Source organism: Chelonia mydas, chromosome 6 (genome assembly GCF_015237465.2).
Source record: "Chelonia mydas isolate rCheMyd1 chromosome 6, rCheMyd1.pri.v2, whole genome shotgun sequence".
NCBI lineage: Eukaryota > Metazoa > Chordata > Testudines > Cheloniidae > Chelonia > Chelonia mydas.
In genome coordinates, this window is record NC_051246.2 from 16,180,288 (window position 1) to 16,202,277 (window position 21,990).

At 45.8% G+C, this 21,990-nt stretch overlaps 1 pseudogene; it reads left to right on the forward strand.

The window, feature by feature from the left end:
- Positions 1-19,767: 19,767 nt before the first annotated feature.
- Positions 19,768-20,712, forward strand: LOC102931713 (annotated as a pseudogene).
- The last annotated feature ends 1,278 nt before the right edge of the window (positions 20,713-21,990 follow it).

The window sequence follows — 21,990 nt, forward strand, 5'->3', positions numbered from 1 at the left end:
GTCTGGCTATCTGGAAGGAAAGGGGTGTTGTCATTTTAAGGGCTAGCCTCTCTTCAACAGTGGGGGTGAAGGGAAAAAGGAATGGACAGAAAGGACAGGAAGACCTTGGAAGCAAGTTTTTTGTACTATAGTAATTAAAATATGTATTTTAGATAAGAGTGGTCTTTTGAAGGATTTATTTAAAAAACTGTATGTCTGAAGATCCAAGCATTTAAGGCTAAGGATAAATACTCAGATTGTGGATCTGAAAATCTATGCAAGGATTTTTTAGAGATGTGATTTTATAATCTTCAGCAATCTTCTAATGAAATATTTTTAAAGCTAATTTTAAATGCAGGTCTGTAGACTAACATGTTCTGAGTAAATATTACAGTAATGCACAACTGTTTTTGTCAGTAAATTCAGAAACTGACAGTATAGACCTAGGGGTTGGCAAATGGCTGTTAAATGGCTTCATTACCACTTGAAGGGCTCTTTAACAGTTTCAGTGTTGTGCTAGTAGGTCTGGCAGACTGGAAGGCTCTCTCACTTTTTAGTTACTAGATTCCCTCCCGAGTAAGAGTCACCAGGCTGCAGCAGCTAGCTGTGGGAGCCTGCAGGAAGGGTCAGAACAGGGATAGGAAGATGCAGGATGGTGGACAGTAAGACCCAGGGGTGCCCCAAATTTTCGGGTGCCCTACGCAGCCCTGTATGCTGCATATGCCTAAGGGTGGCCCTGCATAGAGACCGTGAGGAAGGAAGCAGGAAAGCAAATACATGGCTGGGAATGCCAGTTGCAGAAGAAGCCAGCATTTCTAAAGGTTTATGTGATTGAAGCAGAAAGTTACGCAGTAAGGCATATTCAGGAAGGTTGATTCAACAAAGCACTTCTCTCCCCGAGTCCCTGGCTGCCGCAGCCCAACCGGGGCTACAGGAGAGGCATCTGTCCCCGGCCACTGCAGCCGCAGAGCTGGGGCTGGGAGAGAGGGGCGTCTCTCCCTGGTCGCCACAGCCCTGTGTGCCCAAACTCCTCCCCCCACCTCACCCCACTGCCCCCCACCTACCCCCTATCTCTATTCTCCCCCCCAGCTGACCTTCTTACATGTGCGTTCTCTCCAGGGTCCAGGCACCTAATTAGTGGAACCGCACCTGCACGGCTCCACTAATTAGGTGCACAGCCCTTGATGCCCTCTTGCATGGCCACCCAGGTGTGCACCTTAGAGGGAACGCAGCAAGAAAGTCTTGTTTGTGCTGGCTGTGAACCAGCTCCCCAATTCCAACAGTTTGTGGCAACATAAGCACTGCCTTCCAGGCTTCCACAGGCCTTGCTGATTCTGCGCAGCTGGGCGATAGGCAGACACCATCCTCCGAGTGTCCCTCTGCTCAGCCCCTGTTCCAATGAACACTCCCAGAATGCTTAGATTCACTATTTCCCAAGGAATAGGATACACCAGCTTGTCAGATTCAACTCAGGATCCCCACTCAGCACTTAGATATACTGATATAGTGAAAACAAGAGTAAGTATTATCAAAGAACAGAGATTCAAGTAATAGCAAATAAGAATTTTGTTAACAAAATCATGACCTGCTTTCTAAGACTAAATTTAGCTTACAAGACATTCCCCAGTCTCCCATAGCTTAATTCACATCCTTTTCCCAGCATTTTCAACCAAGCGGGCTGAGATCCCACCTTCATAAGATCAAGCCTGCTGGCAGCTTGTCTTCACTGACAGAAGGAAGACAGGGTGTCTCTCCGCCTCTCCAAATGTACCAGAACAGACCTGTGGTGTTTACCTGAAAATAGGCTTCCCACCCTGCTGTTAATTTCTTTCTAAAGTTTCCTTCAGTTCTTCATTAGCATTTAACTCAGCATGCTACTACACTTCTAATGTATGACTCAAAATGGTCCACCAGTGAGTAAGTGTCTCCCATCCCCCATCTGGAGATGTTTGATTCAAGGTATGTTACCTTTGGGTGACCTTTCTTTAACTACAAACCTAGAGAACATAATTTTGAGTAGATATACGTTACTCCTTGCATATTTTCCATACATACTTCTCACAATGGTTATGACGACCAATGTGACAAGCTTTCAGCAGAGACCTTACATGATCCCTTTTGGTGAACCAGTGGGATCCCTGTGCCCCATATTCCCTTCACCTCTTGGCATCAAGAGGTCCTTGGGTCACATAAATCCACATGGGTGGAGGTGTCACATCCATGTGGACTTCCTGTCCAAGCCCTGGAGCACCCTAGAAAGGTACAATTTGTTGTTTCCTCTCTTTTGTTGGCCCGCCCGAGTTCTCTGGAGGCATTTTGTATGTGTCTCTTCTGTGCCAAGGAATAGTTCCAAACACTGCTGATGGGGCTGACATCATCTCACCCTTTAGGGTGGCTACTAATGCCGCATTAGTTAGGAACTTGGCTGTGGTTTCTGGGCACCACCAGAGGAGCAAAAACTCCTTTACACATTTATTGAACATACCCACACACTGCAGAGGAAGGGGAGACAATTGAAAGAGTTAAAAATTCAAATATTTAGGAACCATCATTTAGCATCTCCCTTGGAGAGAGGCCCTGGGCTGCTAGCCCATGCAGCAGAGATATCTGGTCATGCCCCAGCCCCTGTAGCATGGACTTGGGAGATGAAGTGAAGGCTGTACATTCAGCTCATCTTCTGCATTTCCCTACAGATGCCCCATCACCTGGATGTGGTTCTTTATGGAATATGGAAGAAGTTCAACACATAGGGATATTCTGAATGAGGGGCCTTCGCCAGAGCAGAGCCTCTGGGCAGAGGTCTCTGTTCCCACTGATACTTGTGTGACGCCACAATTATTTTCTCTCTGTCTGAGCCAATTTGCATTTGTTCTTGTTCAGTTGCAGGGTCCTGTCATGACACCTGTCTAGAACTCTTTTGAGCCTTTCATCCTGTTCGCATCTGGAATTTCCTTACAACAGGATGTCATCTACATAATATTCAGCACCTTGGATCATGCTTCAGTACCCTTCAGGAGCTTCACAGATATCAGAAGGAAATCTCGTGAACCTGTATCTTCCAAATGGTGTGCTGAACATACAGAGTCTAGAACTTTGGTCATCCAGCTATATTTGCCTAAATCCATTAGTGGCCTCTAAGACAGTGAAAGTTCCAGCTTTTGCCAACTTGCTGGTGATTTCTTCTACTCTTGGCAATTGAAAATGTTCTGTTCATATCCCTTTATTCATATCGCTTGGATCCAAGCATATTCTTATGTCATTTTGACCTGGTTTGTCTACAGTTACTACAGAATTGATCCATTATCCAGTGGCCCTCACCCTTCAGGGCAAGACGAGTTTGAAGACTCCAGGATATAGGGATGAAAATGATCCTTTCCCAATCTACCTCTATCCACCCACCTAAGCAGCCAAAAAAAATCATCCCATCTCCTCCACTACCTCTCACCCAACGTAATGCGTTCATGTCAAGGATTTAGCACCCAACGCATTCACACCCCAGCCCTGCTAGCCCATATCCCAGAGGAAGTCTGGCTGTGATTGAGACCTTGCAATGGGGTGGCACCCACCTTTTGCAAGCACCCCATTGTTTGGGTGTGTGTCTGTGTCTTTCAGTCTGTGGTGACCCCTTCTGGAAGTTTCTCTGGCTGTTTCTAGTGACTCAGCCCTCTGGCCGAGTCACTGTCTGTACAGAACTCAAACAGACCCTTTCTGCGGCATTAGACCAACAAAGTCTTTAAGTGCTCCTGGCCCTAGTAGGGGACTGTGTCCCAGGGCTTCCTCCCTAGAAACTCTTCACCCACTCTGGTCTGATCTGGACCCAACTATCCACCTGGGCCTCTTAACAATTCAGATCCCCTTCTGGGGGTTTATTGCTGTCCAATTGCAGGCCACTTACCCAGTGGTTTATGGAGGGGTCCCAGCCCAGGGACCCTAAGAATAGCAGCCTTGTGCTGCCGTGTCCCTTTAACTAAACTGCTTTCAGTTCCCTGGGCCACTTCCCCATGGCCCCAGGCTTTACCAGTGCTTCACCCTTACCTCAGGGCTCTTCTATGTTCAGTCCCAGCAGCCAACCAGGAGCTCTCCCTCACTCCCCCATCCCTGCCAGCACTGAGCTGTCCATAGTGCTGCAGTCCTTCAGTCTGCTAGGAGCACCAGTTTCACTCCTCAGGCTCTAAGCAGCAACTGACTCTGGTCTGCATTGCAGCTCCTCCTTTATAGCCTGCAACCCACTGATTGGCTGCATCCCCGACAGCCTGTCTATGTAGCTTGGAGGACTCCTCTACTACTCTTTTCCTGGGACGGATGTGGCAGGACACTGAGGTTTCCAGCAGGGGGCCTCTGGGCCTATTCCATCCCATCACAGACCTCCACCACTAATACTTGTCCTACACAAACACCCTCACACCATTATAATGGGGAGATCCTGTTGGCCTCCACCCTTTGGTCATTAATATCTCCCTAAAATAAAGTAAACCCTAGATTAGATTAGATCAGAGATTAGACGGTAGAGCAGCAGGGTGGCAAGGAGACTAGAGGTGAGTTTAGAGATTAGATAAAGGAATGAGAGATTGGAGTAGAAATCAGATTAGATAGATGGATTAGATTAGTTATACAAAAAGAGGGACAGATGGATGGTTTAGACCTAAGGATGGAAAAACAGGAAGATGGATTAGAGATTGGGATGGAGGGATGGGTGGGGTAGGCACTAGGATGTGTAGTCAGAAAATAGCTTGATGAGAGAGAGAGAGAGAGAGAGATTGATTATATGGGGATAGTGTGACACAGGGTACAATTCAGACTAGTGGGGGGCTGTGTCATCCCTACCCTGCAACCTTGGGTGTCTTACAATACCTTGCTGAAGTAACTCCCACTGGGCTGCTCACAAACATCCTTCCAGCATGCAAGCCAGCCACACCCTGAGTGTTCATGTGTAACTGCAGCCTGCCAGCTATACCCTGGCTCTGACCAGCCTGAGTTATATGGCAGGGTAACCCCAACACACCCCAGAAATGTATGTCCTGTACCGCCCAGCCCTCACCTGGCCAGTACAAATATGTAAAGTCTGTTATTTCTTTAAGGGAATAATATGCCATTTTATTATCTTAAATAGAGTTATCCAGACACTTAAACACACCGGATCAGATAAAACAATAAAACAAGCCTATTAACTATAAAGAGACAGATTTTAAGCAAGTACAAGTAATGAGGCATAACATTCAGAAATGGTCACAGAAAAATAAATATAAACTGCTTACTAGTATCTACTTGAGAAACTTTCTTAGTTGCAAAGCAAACTTTCTCACCACATGCTCCAACAGATTACTCACCAAACTCTCAGGTCAGTACCCCTCCCCCAGAGTCCTCTCAGGTGCAGAGAATGAGGCAGGCAGGGGCAGAGAGAGAGGTGTCATGGGGTTTTGCCCCTCCTTTTTATAGATCCAGTCCCCTTCTTAAAAACCATTTCCAGCTGAGAACCAGCTGCCAAAGAGACTATGGGGATGGTTCCCTGCTGGTTCTTTTCACCTGTTTGAACTTCCTTTGTTTTCCCTGAAGTCTTGATGACCCCGTTTACAGCTTAAATGCAAATTAAGGCAAGCCCACATCCCTTTGTTTAGGACAGACCTATTTGTTGACTTCTGCTTGGGCAGAGCTGTGAGGTTTGGAACATATGTTGATGACACCAGACAGGGAAATCTTATAACTTCACATACAATTTTGCCACACATATTTTAATCAGGACCATGCTGACCAGAAAATTATGAGTTTTCAAATGATAATTTACAAGGCATACCGTGCACAAAGATCATTACAATAGTGTTTAGGGTGTGAATTCAGGGGTGTGTTCCATCACGTATAGATAGATAGATAATAATGTGTATGTCAGATTAGATTAGATTGGATTGTACACTGGTCCGTTCCACCATTTTCTCTCCCACCAGGCTGGTGAAAGAGAGACCACTTCCTTCTGCTCTCATCCCTTCCCCTCCAATTCCAGCCTAACTATGAAAATACTTCCTCTCCTTTCTCCCAAGCAGCAGGTCAGACTCTAGGGCCCCCAGAAGGGGCTCCAGCACTTGTGCTTCCACCTCCACTTTGGCATCTGCACACACACCACAGGCTCTTGGGAATTAAGATGCAGCTGCAGCCTGATCTAGCCTGGGATCAAGTCCAACTCCTGCTGGCAGCTGGAGGTGTCAATATCCCCTGGGTACCCTGCGCCATGGCTCTGTGACCATGTGGCCAAAGCCAGGTCATTGCTGAATGGTGGCATTGTGACATTGGAGGCCCCCCAGCCAACCTCGGCCTTTCTGTCCAGTTCATTTGCATACCACCACCTCATTGTGCCCTCAACTCCCAATGAAGCCAATGGATGCTCAGCACATTTGGAAACAAGACCAGGATCCCCCCTCTCAGGAACAGAAAGGGGCAAGGCAGGGGCTGAGGCTCTCAGGACTGATCCCAAATGAAGCCTTCTCTAAGGACTTTCAGTGTTGCCAAACTGGAATGTTCAAAAATCAGGAGTCAGGCTTCAAAAACTGATGAGACTGGCTTGAAAATCATGAGATTTGGGGAAAAAATCATTGGGGTTTTTAATTTGCTTTCTGGTTTGGGATCCTTCCATGGCTTTGTTTTCCACCTTTTCTCCACAACCACAAGAGCAAGAAATAGGTTACCATGAAGGAAGGTTGAGCTTGTCATGATGTCACAGAACTCCAGGAGCTGGGGCTTTGGCAAGACTGGAAGCTACCCTGTGAGACTCAGCAAGGTTAGGGGTTCGCTGCAGAGTTCAGACCCTTTGAAGGGTCTTTGGGGAAACGCCTGTCAGTCTATGGCTCCACCCCTTCCATTTGAATATTAGTGGCAGTGGGAAAGAAGCTGTAACAGGGATTCCCTTCTCCCCACAGAAAGGCAGACGAGGTGGTGGAGGGGTCCCTCTCCTTGTGTTTGTGGGGCCAGGTCTCTTGCATGCCTCTCCCACCATTGTCCCACCATGGTGTTACCAAGACCCCCAGAGCAGTGGGTCTTAGAGTTAACACCCCATTGAGATGTGTTGGGCATTTCCCCCTCATCACAAAATGACTGTCTCAGGCTCTTTGCAAACTCAGGAAGCCATCCCTGCATCAATTAATCTCATGGCAGGTCCCACTCCTTACAGACTCAGGCCTCACAGACAGGAATTCTCTGGAAATTTAATTCAAATTCACTTTGAAAGTGAATTAAATTAAACCACATTAGATTCCTTTGTGGACACTTTATTCATAATTAAAGTTCCCTTAATTCAGTTTAGTTTAATTCACTTTGGAATTAAGGCAGGCTTCAGTGCCTCTTTTATACTGAGGCCACTTGCATTTTCTTGCATGCTTAATCAGGTACCCTAAAATTATGTCTGCAAGCTTACAAATATTGAAGGAACGTCACATAGTACTTGGATGACAACCTTGTTATATTTTTATTAGCACAGTTAGCAGAAGTACAAATACTCCAACCCAGCCACGTAGATAGAGATAATAAAGGACCGTCAATACATCCAGCCTATGACTGTCCATATACTCACATAATCCCTTGTGGAGACCCCAAACGTGGCAAGTTAGGCACTCTAACTGTTAGGCCACTGTTCCTGGCATGCCAAGATCCCAGCAGCTTAGGTTGTGCTTAGCCTGGATACAGGGTTCTGTGGCTACCATGAATATTCATGAGAATGTCCTAAACTTCCTTACCCTGATAATTCTAGGGTTCTCTCTTCTCGTAGGCTAGTATATTAATTATTGTAAGGTTATTAGGATATACATCAATTGGTTACCATGGTACTTCTGTGGTTGAACATCTGCTAATGTTCTTATCCTAAATTATCTTACACCAGCGTCAACTGACATCATGCGGTGACCTGTCAGCAGTTTAGTCAGATTTGTTTATCACAGCATTATATCTTGTGGTATCTTGTGACTTAGGGTCACGTGATTATTTATTTATGGTAAGATCTTATGCTAAGCTACTGTCTGACAGGCTTGGGCCAGTAGGCTTCCTGCATTACAGCTTTAACTTATACCTATACCCTACCTCATACCTATGTGTTGCCTAGCCAATAGCTACAGACCTAAGACAAGAATCCTGGCAAAGAGTTTCTTGACATTATGAAGAATCATGTCTTTGCCAGCTCCTTTTGCTTTTGTGTTTGGTTTGACTTGATCACTGAATGTTTCCAGTTTCTGGCTTTCGATGGGAGAAAAACATGTCCTGAGTAGCAGATAGCTGTCACTGGTTCACGAAGTCCATCAAAGTAATTTCACCTTTCTCTTGAGCAGCAAGAAAGTAGTTTGTAATCTCATTGGTGGCAACAACACCTGAATTTAAACACACTAGTCCATCTTTAAGAGCATGCATTTGGCCGTGCACAGAATGTTCATTATGGCTGGGTCATCATTCTGCATTCTTTTGCTATCCAAGACCTTTCTGTTTGCATACCTCTGAAGTCATGCCTTGGTAAGTCTTGTCATCCGCAACACTGGCTGTTTACAATCAGCCTCTGTCGGATGATGGTGGCACAGACTAACTTGTAGGCTTTGCTGTACATCTGCTCTGGACACGTAGGCTTATTCTTATCTGCTGACTTTGCCAAAAATCTTGTGTAATCTCTGTAACATGTTTTATGGTACGGGGCTTCAGCTGCGACACAGTCTTGCCCTTGTATGTGAATGACAATACTCTGATCCTCTTTCAGCTTTGCAGCTCTTTTTAACTTTCCTGCATGTAAGGTTTCTGCCAGGACCAGTTGATCCTTCTTGTGCTTATGGGCCACAGTGATGTGTCACTCCTTTTTCTTGCATATGACACAGATGGCAGGAAGGACTGGTACAGATGCACAAACAGGGAAGCCAGATCTTGACCAAAGGGTCTTCATGGGGCTGGGCAAAGGAGTAGAACAGGTACTGGAAGAGGTAGACTTGTCCATCATCCCTGTTTCCTCTGTAATATTGGCTTCACAGTATGGAGATTTCTTGCACTCTCTATGCAAATTTTGTCTATAAAAAGCCTATAGTAGTTAGGAATCTCTCATAACCATTCAGATGAGATTGGTTTGTGAAAATTCTTCATTTGAAACAAAAGAACAACTCACTGCTGATCGTTCAGGGCAACAAATTTATCAGAAAATCAGCATTGCAAACTAATTATGAATCTCGACCATTCAGATGAGATTGGCTGGTGAAAATTTTTCATTCCAAACAAATAAGGAATTATTGCAGCTCATTCAGGGCAAATAAGTTCTCAGAGAATCTTCATTACAAATTAGATAGGAACATCTAGAAAAAATTCAGGGGACTTTGGTTTGTGAAAATTCTTCATTGAAACCAAGCAATAAAACCACTGCTATTCACTCAGGATTAAAAGTCCTCAAAAAATGTAAATTCCAAAGCAGTTAGGAATCACCCCAGTCAATTCAAGGACAATCGGTTTGTGAAACTTCTTCATTGCAACCAAACAACAAGTCAATACTGATTGTCCAGGGTGATAAAGTTCTTGGAGAATATTAATTCAGAGAATATTTCTTGCAAAGCAGTTAGGAGCACTGCTAACAGTTAGGACCACGATCATTCAGGGAAAATTGGTTTTGCGAAAATTCTGCCATGCAAAAAAAAAAAATAGAGGGAATCATGGCTGATCATTCAGCTCTAAAAAGTTCTCGGAGAATGTACATTGCAAAGCAATTAGAAATCTCTCCTCACATTTCAAGGCAGAAGCTGTCATGAAAATTCTTCATTTGAAACAAAGAACAACTAGCTATATCAAATTTAGTGCAGTTGTGCAACAGTGGTAGCAACAATGATATAAATGGTCATCTTCAATGATACAGCATCACAAGGAGAATCAGGGAATGGGATAAAGGCCCTGTCTGTGGGTATACAGCTCCCCTCCAGCTCCAGGTCCTGGGGACTGGCTACTGGCTTACACAGCTAGAAGGATGAAATATGAAGGCCTTCACCTTTAGAGCACATGTTCCCATCCAGCCCTAGGTTGGGCTACTTAAATAATAGGCATTTTTTGATGGAAAACAGTTTTGATTAAAACTTTTTCACCATCTTTACCCTCCGGGGCAGGACTGTGGCACATTGGCAGGTATGTGGGGTGTGAACCTTGCATTTCTGCTTTCCATGCTCTAGCTTAGGGGTTCTCAATCTTTTCAACTTCCAGGCCCTCCTCGCATCTTGCCGGGACCTGCATTCCATTCAGCAATATGAGAATGGTCATAACCCTCAACACTCATTTGTGATCCCCTGATGAGGGTCATGACTAGGAGTGAACAAAAAAATTCCATCAAAACTTTCATTTTCTTTTTAAACAAAAATCTAGGTGTTCATTTAAATGAGACGTATCATGAAAAGTGGTGGCTCTGTTTAAACTTTCATGTTTTTCTTAACCCCCCCCCCCCCCCACACCCCCCCCCCCCCCCCCCCCCCCCCCCCCCCCCCCCCCCCCCCCCCCCCCCCGCGCATTGGAGAAATTCTTGTTTTTTTGACAGCAAGCCAAAATTTTCACATTTTTTAATCAGCTCTCATCATGGTGCCCAGCATGAGCCATGTTGCTAGATGCTGTCAGTCTGCTTCGTTTCACTAATGCTATTGTTATTTATTAACTATGTCAACCCTGTCTTTGTAAAACACCCCCATCCCCCACCCCATTGGCTCCCTCTTGTCTAGTGCATCATACATAAGCTACTTGTAGAACATTTAAGGCATTGGTTCCCAGTTGAGTTGGTGGGGTTGGGTGGGTCAGGGGAATTCAGAAAGGGATTCTAGAGACTTTCCTGTCCAGCCTTTCAATTTCCAACCAGATGCAGTGGGTAAAGATCTCCAAACGTGCCCGTGTTTTACACTTACACAGTGCTTTACCACCATTAGTCCAATACCTCTAACCACCTGCTACACTGCGTGTTACCATACCACAGCTTTTTGGCAGGTGGGTGTGAAATGACTTGGGTGGGTAGGTCTCCATGGGGAGATGACACTAATAACAGTAACATGAGTGCCTGTTGGTTATTTCAGGCTTAGGCTTCATTTTAATTGGGCCCGTGGGACATGGTCCCATGGGGGCTGTTTGTGCCCCAGAACAGTCCTAAAATGCTGCTGGGACACAGCCATTGTGAGGGTTTATGACCACCCCTGTCTCATCCAGGCACCTCAAAGAGGAGAGATTCAACCTCTGAAAAGGATCCCTTCTGAAATGTAAGTGTTAGACACCACAAGGAGGCACTTTCCATGGTACAGGGTGGCCAGGCTGTAGGAGAACAGTGACTGCCTGAAGTCACTTTTCCTTCCCCCACTGACAACATTTCAAGACCCCTTCCCATTAGGTAGGAGCCAGTGGATCAAATCCACAGGGCTTCACCAATTTACAGCTGAGGAGTTGGCCCAAGCAGGGGCATCCTTTGAAAGCAGGGGCATCCTTTCAAAACAATTCTGTGGGTGCAGGGCAAAGGTTCATCAGGATCTAGAACATGATATGTGATTATAGTCTATTCTGCAAAGTTGGTTTTTTTTTGAAGGGTGAAGTAGAGCATATAGACCTACAAAAAGTTGTGGGGACAAACCAACATTGGGGAGGCAACACCCCTTGTCCCATAGCAAATGATGCCCTGGATGAAACGTACCCAGTCTGACAATGTCTGGTATGATTTCTCTGTTGGTTTGGACTTTGCCTTTTCCTTCTGGTGTGTATCATTTCTGTGACTGTTTCCCCTGACCTGTTGCACAATCTTGCAGAAATGAGAGCGGCAGAAGATGAATTAGATCACACCTTGTCTGCCCTTGGCTATTGCAGAGCTGTATCTTACAGTTCATCTTGGCAGAATTCAATTTTTTAAAATAATTTTGATGGATAATGTTAGAGAGCTTATTCCTTCACTCTCCCACTTCCCTGGTCCTTCTCACATGAACAGAGAGCAACAATACCCAAAGTCTGAAGGTGCAAACAATTCGATGTTTATTGGGGTGAACTTCCAGCAAGCTTAAATCCAAGTTCCTTTTTCCTTATTTTCAAATCCCAACTTACTTCCTGTTTGCCCCTAATTTATATAGTAATATTCTTAGCTATACCTTAACCAATCCTAACATATTGTAACATGATTAGCTAACCAATTATATCCCACCACCTTAATTAGTTTACACCCAGCAAAATTAATTATACAGCAGACAGAAACAACCACAGAGCCAGACAGAGACCATGCCAATAAACAAGAGTAAAGTGGGAACTATAATGACAAAACAATACAGAAGTGAGGATTTCACAACTACATCTATAAAGACATAAGGGTTTCCCAGCTGTGTCTATTGATAAGTGAGTTCTTACCAGACAGAAAACTATCAACCTAAATTTCCTTTTACATCTTCTAGGCTCTTCCCTTTCTCTGGAGGTGATAGATTGGATCACCTTCCTAACAGCCCCAGATTGACTAGTTTGGAATGTGAGGATGTGACCGGTCGCTTCCCAGCTTATCGCTGCCTCTGCTGCTTAGCCAAAGGCCCTAGCCTAAGAACAGGGCCTCAGACTGTCACAGTGAGAGAAGGCCCTTACACAGATTCTTTCTTGTATACCTCTATTACTAGCTAAATGATAAACATATACCTACATTCTTAGAGTATAGGCCTTTACAGACAGGCCTGAATATCTATATCCTAACAGATAATATCAATGTTTATTTGTAAGCATTTTTTCTAATATTTGTCAATTTAAATTTTCACAGTTGCACAAAATTATGAGTTTTAAATCCTCCCCCACCATTTTTATTGATTTAAATATTCACAGTTATGGGAAATCACGGCAGGCTCTCAGACAATGGGTTGGCCAAGCAATAATTATTTAATGGTAGTAGATGTTGAGATTCAAAAAGTTAAAGCTTTCTAACCATTCAAACACAATGTCAACATCACATGTCAAAATATACCAAGTCAATATCCTTAAGTCAAGCTCTAAGTTCTCAAGCAGCATTTTTCTTACTTTGCCTATCTGTAAATATTGATGATTACTGATGGAAATATTGTTTTGTGGGTTTGTGTGTGTACAGGGAAATCGATGTTTACCGACACTTACCAATCCAAATGGAATCCTTCCAAGCCGACTTATGGCGAAGGCTCAATCTGCCCCTCGGGACAATTAGTGTGGTCCCTTTTCTGTCCATGGAGTTAGGCTAAGTTATACCAGATTGGCCTGAATCTCCGGTGCTCTGCCCAAACCAGGTGATGGTGCTTCCATCACTTTGAATGAGAAACTATCCCGCAGTCTAACAGATCTTACTGGCAAGTAGCAGCTCCTGTTAGTTAGCCCAAATTTCCTTTTGCTCATATATATCCCATGGGCCCTAATTGTACCACTCTCAGACATTCCTCACTCTGTGCTTGGAGTCTTCAGATATCTGTAGGTCATTATCATGGGTGACTGTAGAATTTTCTTGACCAAGCAATCATCATATCTTTGGTTCTTCTAATCTCCCCTTTTACATCAATCCTGGTGTATTATTTTTCTTTTCCGTCCATGAATTGCCTTCAACTTGATTTATTTAGATGTAATATAGCACCCATCTCAACTTCTGTCTCTTCCTCTTCTTCTAGCACTAAGGGTACACATAGGAATATAAGAACAGCCATACCATGTGAGACCGAAGACCCATCTATCTCAGTATTCTGTCTTTCAACAGTGGCCAATGCCAGGTGCCCAGAGGGAATGAACAGAACAGGTAATCATCAAGTGATCCATCCCCTGTCACCCATTCCCAGCTTCTGGCAAACAGAGGCTAAGAACACCATCCCTGCCCATCCTGGCTAATAGCCATTGATGGACCTATCCTCCATAAACGTATCTCGTTCTTTTTTGAACCCTACACCAACACAGCCTGCAGCAGCAAGCCTCCCAGCCCAAGGTGACAGTCAGCAAGTGAAAAATTGTGCGAATGCTCTGAAAATTACTGTGTAGATAGTGCTTTGAAGGTGTGGCTCAGGCTGGAGCTCAGGGTCTGAAGATTCGGGAGGGGTTGAGCTTCAAGAACCTGAGCTGCAGCTTCAAAGCATTGTCTACACAGCTATTTGAACATTGTGTCCAGTTCTGGTCACCCCCATTTCAAAAAGAATATGATGGAACTGGAAAAGGTTTTGAGAAGGGCAATAAAGACAACCAAGAGCAGGGAACGGCTTCCGTACAACAAGACTAAAAAGAGTAGGGCTGTTCAGCTTAGAAGAGAGATGATTAAGTGGGGAGAGGATTGAGGGCTATAAAATCACGACTGGGGTGGAAAAAGGGAATAGGGGAGCGTTATGTATCCTTTCCCACAATACAAAAAGCAGGGGTCACCCAATGAAATTAATGCGTTTAATATAAACAAGAGGACGTACTTCACCCAACATGCAATTAACCTGTGGTACTTGTTGCCATGGGATGTTGTGAAGGCCAAAAGTATAACTGGGTTCAAAAAAGAACTAGAGAAGTTCATGGCTGATAGGTCTGTGATGGGTGACCCCTGGGCTGCCGCCTGGAATTGGGTACCACTGAGCCCCCGGACCCACCAGCTTGGGCTCCCTTTACACTGTACTGCTGTGACCAGCCTGCCAAGCCCTCTCCCAGGCTCCAGCCTGCTCTTTAACCAGCACACATACAGGTAGGGACACACCCAGCTGCAGTTACATGCAGACACTGTGATTAGTTCTGCATGGGGAGGCTTCAGGTAAAGAACTTCCCAGCTACTCAAGTACACCCCCCTCTGGGGTATAAACCCAATATTATACCATCTTGCGCTGCACAGAGAACTGTCCAGCATAAGCTCATTAAATTTGCTCCCTCCCTCAATGTGGAGAGGAAATATACAACATCTTTCTGCCCCAAGTTATGACTCCCACACACAATGGTTTTAGACAAAGCAAAAACAAATTTATTAACTACAAAAGATAGATTTTAAATGATTATAAGGGATAGCAAACAGATCAAAGCAGATTACCTAGCAAATAAACAAAACATGCAAACTAAGCTTAATATACTACATAGATCGGATATGAATAGGAGATCATAGAATCATAGAATATCAGGGTTGGAAGGGACCTCAGGAGGTCATCTAGTCCAACCCCCTGCTCAAAGCAGGACCAATCCCCAACTAAATCATCCCAGCCAGGGCTTTGTCAAGCATCACCTTAAAAATATCTAAGGAAGGAGATTCCACCACCTCCCTAGGTAATGCATTCCAGTGTTTCACCACCCTCCGAGTGAAAAAGTTTTTCCTAATATCCAACCTAAACCTCCCGCACTGCAACTTGAGACCATTACTCCTTGTTCTGTCATCAGCTACCACTGAGAACAGTCCAGATCCATCCTCTTTGGAACCCCCTGTCAGGTAGTTGAAAGCAGCTATCAAATCCCCCCTCATTCTTCTCTTCTGCAGACTAAACAATCCCAGTTCCCTCAGCCTCTCCTCATAAGTCATGTGCTCCAGTCCCCTAATCATTTTTTTTGCCCTCCACTGGACTCTTTCCAATTTTTCCACATCCTTCTTGTAGTGTGGGGCCAAAACTGGACACAGTACTCCAGATGAGGCCTCACCAATGTTGAATAGAGGGGAACGATCACATCCCTTGATCTGCTGGCAATGCCCCTACATATACATCCCAAAATGTCACTGGCCTTCTAGGCAACAAGGGCACACTGTTGACTCATATCCAGCTTCTCGTCCACTGTAACCCCTAGGTCCTTTCCTGCCGAACTGCTACCGAGCCATTCGGTCCCTCGTCTGTAGCGGTGCATGGGATTCTTCCGTCCTAAGTGCAGGACTCTGCACTTGTCCTTGTTGAACCTCATCAGATTTCTTTCACCCTTAATGATGATACCAGCAAACTGCAGATTTTTAAGGGGCCAGCTGAACTAATTTACAGCTTGGAATCTCCAGGCATTTCATTCACAGGCTAAAAAATCCCTTTAGCCTGGGTCCAGCACTTCCCCCAGTTCAGTCTTTGTTCCTCCAGTGTTTCCAGGAGTCTTCTTGGGTGGGGAGTCAGTGGAGAACCACGATGATGTCACTCCCCTGCCTTAAGTATCTTTTGCATATGGCGGGCGCCCTTTGTCTCAAAGCTTGGTTCTCACGCAGCCAGTGGAAAAACACTGGTATCCCAAGATGCAACACCAGGTAACCTAGTCACATGTCCCTGTTGTGTTACAGTGGCCATGAGTCAGAGGCTCTTTCCATCCAGCTCCGGGCACTGTAAGAAGTTAAAAGGACACAACTTGACAAGACATGTCCTCACCCACCTTGCCTCTCTCATATCCTGGTACCAACATGCAGCTACAACAACACTGCGGACAACTGGCCAAGGAAGCTTTGGCAAGGACATTCCCAGGACAGCCTGCAGGGGGCTGTCTCTCACCCGTGCCCCAGAGAGCATGGCTGCCGCAGCTTGCCCAGTAACAGGAGGCCGTGTAAAGCAGCAGTAGCTTTTTCTAGCTGCCACATCTTACATCTAATTTGCATCCAGCTCCCACAGTGTAAATGGGAGCAGCTCTGGTGATTCCAGTGGAGCTGGGCTCATGTACACCAGCTGAGCAGCCAGCCTGAGATGAGGGCAATAGCTCTTTTGCCCTCTCCTGGTTCCATTGCAGCTGCTTTGCTTCACATGCTTTGCAAGTGAACCAGATGGGACAGAGATCGTTTCTCTAGACATAAGCAAGCCCACTTCCTGATCAGAGCAGAGATCATGTCTGATTCTACCAGCATGAGCAATGCTTCGATTCTTCCTGCTCTCTATCAGCTGGGGAAAAGCACTTACAGCCCATGGGGCTGGGCTTCATGTCGAGTGCACCACAGAAATCAGAGAAATCCATTGGCCTTTTCCTGTTCCCATCCATGTGGGATCGATCCTTGTGAGCCTGTTCTCCAGGCCTGAGTCTGGTATTTGGCTTTCAGTGGGCCAAGCGACAAGAATTCCACTGACAATTTAGCTCTCTAATAGATATCACAGTTAGGGAATGGTTCCTAATTTCCAGCCTAAATTTCTCCCTTTCTTAATTTCATCCTCTTTCTTTTAGTTGTTTCACCCCCCCATAAATCCTGTGTGTCCCTGGCATTTACTCCTTTGGAGATACTTGGCCCATCTCTCATTACTTGCCAGCTAGCCAAGCCAGGCACGTTTCAGCCCTTTCGTTTTCCATTCTCATCTTTGTTTCAAAAACTGATCAAGTCGGCCAAGTGACATCAGTGTAGTGACACTTCACATCAGAATGATACCAACTTCCTGTGTCAACTGCTGTGAGATTGACGAAAAGTGGTGTGATCCTTCCCTGGAGACAGAGATGATGTGTGTGGGGGGCATGCAGGGTCACGTGTCCCCGCTAAGATCTGCTGCTTGGCTTCTACTGAGCATGCTCACATGGATGGAGCATGCTCAGTAACACTGCTGAAGCCACGTGCCCTCACTCTGCCTTCCCACTGTCGGCAGGCACCAGTCATCTTTGCCTGGGGAACCCAGGCCGGTCAGGCACTTTACTACCATCTGCCCATGGCGTGAGCAAGCCGGGTCCATATCAGCTTCCCAACTCCACTGGCCACAGAAAACACACACACTGCTCTCCAGGTCTACACTGGCCCTGCTCTCTCTACAGAGCAGTGATCGGCACACTCCAACCCTCCCTGTGTCTCCCTGGAGCTTCCAGTCCCTGTTCCATTGGCCCCTTCCAGAACTTACAGAACCCAAAGAAGCACACCAGTTCCAGTTCCCAGTCTCAGTTCCACTTCAGCTCACCCCCACACTTCAGACACAGCGCTGAGATACGTTTATAGTGACATCAAGTAAGAGTTTATTTTACACAGTACAGAGATTCTAATAAAAGCAGGTAGAAGTACTGGAAAGAAACAGTTACAATATAAAATTAAAACAACATTCTAGACCCTAAATTGACTGAACTCATTACTGCCTATCTCATAGAGCAAAAGCTCACCCCAAATCCTTCCAGCATTTCACAGCCAGACCTGGCTGTGATTGTCTCTTCATGAGGCAAGTCAGACTGTCAGCTTGCCCCCTCAGTGGTAAAGATCCTGGGTGTCTCTCCGTGCCCCAGTTACACCCCCCAATCCATTGCCTTTATTCGTAAACCGGACACCTCCCGCTGGTTGTTTTTTCCTGTGTGCCTCTTTCTTATCGATTGCACCATCTCTTGATTAGCATTCAGCTCAGTCTGTAGACAGGCCTCCATTGTGAAGCAGACATTACCCAATACACACCAAGGAGAGAAAAGTGTCCCCTCCTACCTGACAGAAGCAGGTTTACCATCTTCTGGTGACCTGCATTAACTCACAGACCTTGAGAACCTAATTTTCAGCACAGACACATATTCCTTAAACATTATCCATACAAACAGTCCACAATGCATGTAATGATGTTGCCTTTGGTGGGACTCTTCTGAGAGTATCAATTCAGGACAAATTGCTTAGAGCAGGGCAGTTACAGCCCAAGGCTGGGTTTCCTTTACTTCGAAGGCATACCAAACTAGCCAAATAGAGAGGATTTTGGTCTCATCCCACTGGCTAACCTTAAGTCACACAAGCAATTCCCTTAGACACTCCAGTTTCCCAGTATCATCACCAGTGCCACTCGTTATGGAGACGAATGGTTATGAAAACCAATACCCCAGTAAAAGAAAAAGGTTCTCCCGATCCCAAAGCACCAAGCCCCAGACCCAGGTCAATATACAAATCAGATCTTACCCACAAATCACGTTGTTGCCAATCCTTTAGAATCTAAAATCTAAAGGTTTATTCATAAAAAGAAAGAAATATAGATGAGAGTTAAAATTGGTTAAATGGAATCAATTACATACAGTAATGGCAAAGTTCTTGGTTCAGGCTTGTAGCAGTGATGGAATAAACTGCAGGCTCAAATTAAGTCTCTGGAGTACATCCACAGCTGGGATGGGTCATTCAGAGCTTCAGTTTGTAGTAAGGTTCCTCCAGAGGTCAGAAGCAAGATTGAAGACAAGATGGAGGGCTTTTCAGGGCCTTTTATATTCTCTGCCCATGGAAGGACATCCCTCCCTTCTTACTGTGGAAATCACAGCAACAAGATGGAGCCTGGAGTCACATGGGCATACCACATGTCCATGCATGACTCAGTTCTTTACAGGCCGATGCCATTGTTTAGTTTGAACGTTCCCAGGAAAGCTCAGATGTGGATTGGCATCTCCCAAAGTCCATTGTCAGTTAAGTGTTTCTTGATTGGGCACTTACTGAGAATAGTCCTTTCTCAAGAAGCTGACCAAATGCTTCACTGAGGCTACTTGGAATCAAATACTTTTGAGATACAAGTACATAGCCCATATTCATAACTTCAACTACAAAAATGATACACACATACAGATAGCATAATCATAACCAGCAAATCATAACCTCTCCATAGATACCTCACAAGACATCCTTTCTACAATATTTGGTGTCACTATATGGCCCTGGTTGCAACAATGATCTATACGGTCCCAGTTTGTGTCAATAAGATCACAATGCTCATGATGATCAGTGGAATACTGTCTCTCAGCAGAGACCTCATTTGCCACTTAATACCCATATGCCTGACCCAGGGTATCCTTGTAAAACTTTATACCGTCTGCCAATTGGCAACAAGATGTCCCTGCCTCACAAGCATGGACAATGTTTTGTTTCCACTTGGGAGCTCAGATTGCGGAGAGCAAGAGGTGGATTCTAGCAGCAACACAGGGCCCTGAGAGTGTTTCTCCATCTTTCCCTTTCCTCCACACAGGCAGCAGGCCACCGGCAGCATGAGAAAGGGGAACGAAACACTAGTGACTGAGTTTATCCTGCTGGGCCTTTCCAGCGGGCCCACAGTGCAGGCCATGCTCCTGGCTCTGTTTCTTGCTTCCTACCTGGTCACCTGCCTGGCAACATGGGGATCATTGGGCTGATCCGCCTCACTTCGCACCTCCACACCCCCATGTACTTCTTCCTCAGCAACTTCTCCTTCCTGAACATTTGCTATGCCTCCAGAATCATCCCGGGCATACTGCACAGCCTGATGTCTGGGCACAGGGCCATCTCCTACCCTGGCTGCAAGGGGCAGATGTATGTGGCGCTGTCCTGCAGAGTTAATGAGTGCCTGCTGCTGGCTGTCATGGCCTATGACCACTACATGGCAGTGTGCCTCCCATTGGGCTACATGGCGGTCATGAGCCGCAGGGCCTGCATCGCCTTGGTGGCTTGCTCCTGGATGGTTAGCTTCTCGCTCTCCATTGTGCCTATCTTCAGCCTGTCGGTGCCTTTCTGTGGCCCCAACCAGATAGACCACTTCTTCTGCAAGATGCTGACAGTGATGCAGGTGGTCTGTGCCGACACCAGCTACAATGAGACTGTTATCTTCAGCGGGGACGCACCCTGCTCATCCCCTTCTCCTTCATCCTGGCCACCTATGTGTGCATCATTGCTACTGTTCTGAGGATCCACTCCCCCCAGGGCCAGCGGAAGGCCTTCTCCACCTGTGCCTCTGATCTGATGGCTGTGGCCCTGTTCCACAGGACGGCCATCTTCATGTACATGTGGCCCAGGTCTGCCCACTCCCCAGGTCAGGACAAAATGGCTTCTGTCTTCTACACAGTGGTGACCCCCATGCTGAATCCCTGATCTACAGCCTGAGGAACAAGGAGGTCAAGGGAGCCATGGCTAAGGCCATAATCATGGTGGCTGGCGGGGGGTGGGGAGGGAAGACATAAGGGTGTTCTCTGTATAGGCTGGATAGAGGCAAAGCCAGATCCCACTTCCAAGGATGGCTGGTATAAATGGGACATATGACGCTTGCATCAGAGTTGTCTGCTGTTATTGAGCAGTCTGGAAGAGCAGTGTGAAAGCAGGCAGGTAGGATGGGACACAGGTTAGGGCGGTGGCCTAGGGCTTTGGGGACCAGGATACAATTCTCTACTCCACCACAGTCTCCTGGTATGGTCTTGAGTGAATCACTTAGCTTCATTGTACCTGAGTCCCCATATGTGAAAAACTACTTCCCCACCTCGTGGGGGGTGTTGGGAGATGCTTAAATACTATGGTGATGAGGGCCAGATACACACCTATGGTAGATATCTAGAGATATATAGTAGAGCTCCTACCAGGACTCATCAGTTGAAGCAAGTCTCATGCCCTTTCGGAAAGGGTATAGCGAAAAGAGAGACAGAGGAAATGAATGTTTGGCCATGGGGGGCTCTCAGCCAATGACAGCGCTACTTTTTTGGAGGACATTTCACTATGGATGCTGACCGCTCCCCACTTTCTTGACCACATCAAACGAATGGGGCAAATGCCATGATGCAAAGATGGAGTTTGATGCTCCAAGATCATGATATGGAAGCGATCAATGGGAAAGGGAATGCCAAGGCTGATTGCTGATTCGTGCCTGATGCTCTGTCTGGGAAATAAGTCAATGGATTCCACTAGGATGCTGGTCAAGCAGCCAAGTTATGTTCACTTCTTTAGCGGGGAGATGTGACAGATAGGCTAATTTCCTGCAGTCTCCTTATTGACTAGGTTAGCCTCTCTGTCTCTTGCCTGGGGGTTACCAAAGAATGCTTGCTTAAGTAGCCGATTATTGGGCATTTTTAAAAAACAGCCCAAATATGTCCCTCTCTTCCTCTGTACTCCTTGTGTTGTTGTAAGTTGTTGTGCCCATTGCATCAGACTGTTTTACTTTGACTCTGCTACGCAGACACATCTATTGATAGCTGTTCAGTTTGCGAGGGATTCTGCTTCAGCAAGGAGAATGCTTAGCAGGTTGCTCCTAAAGATTTAGAGTTTGGTATTTTTGTTAATTTGCATTGGACTTCCGTAATGTTGTGTGCCCAGCCCCATAATACTGCTACTCAGCTCTTCTAGAGTACTTTCCCTCAGTCAGGCTCAAAGGTGCTTTACCATGGATGTTGGGAGCATTATCCCCACCCACTTTACAAGGGGGGAAACTGAGGCACAGACAGAGCAACGTGAGGAAGCAAAGCACAGAGAAG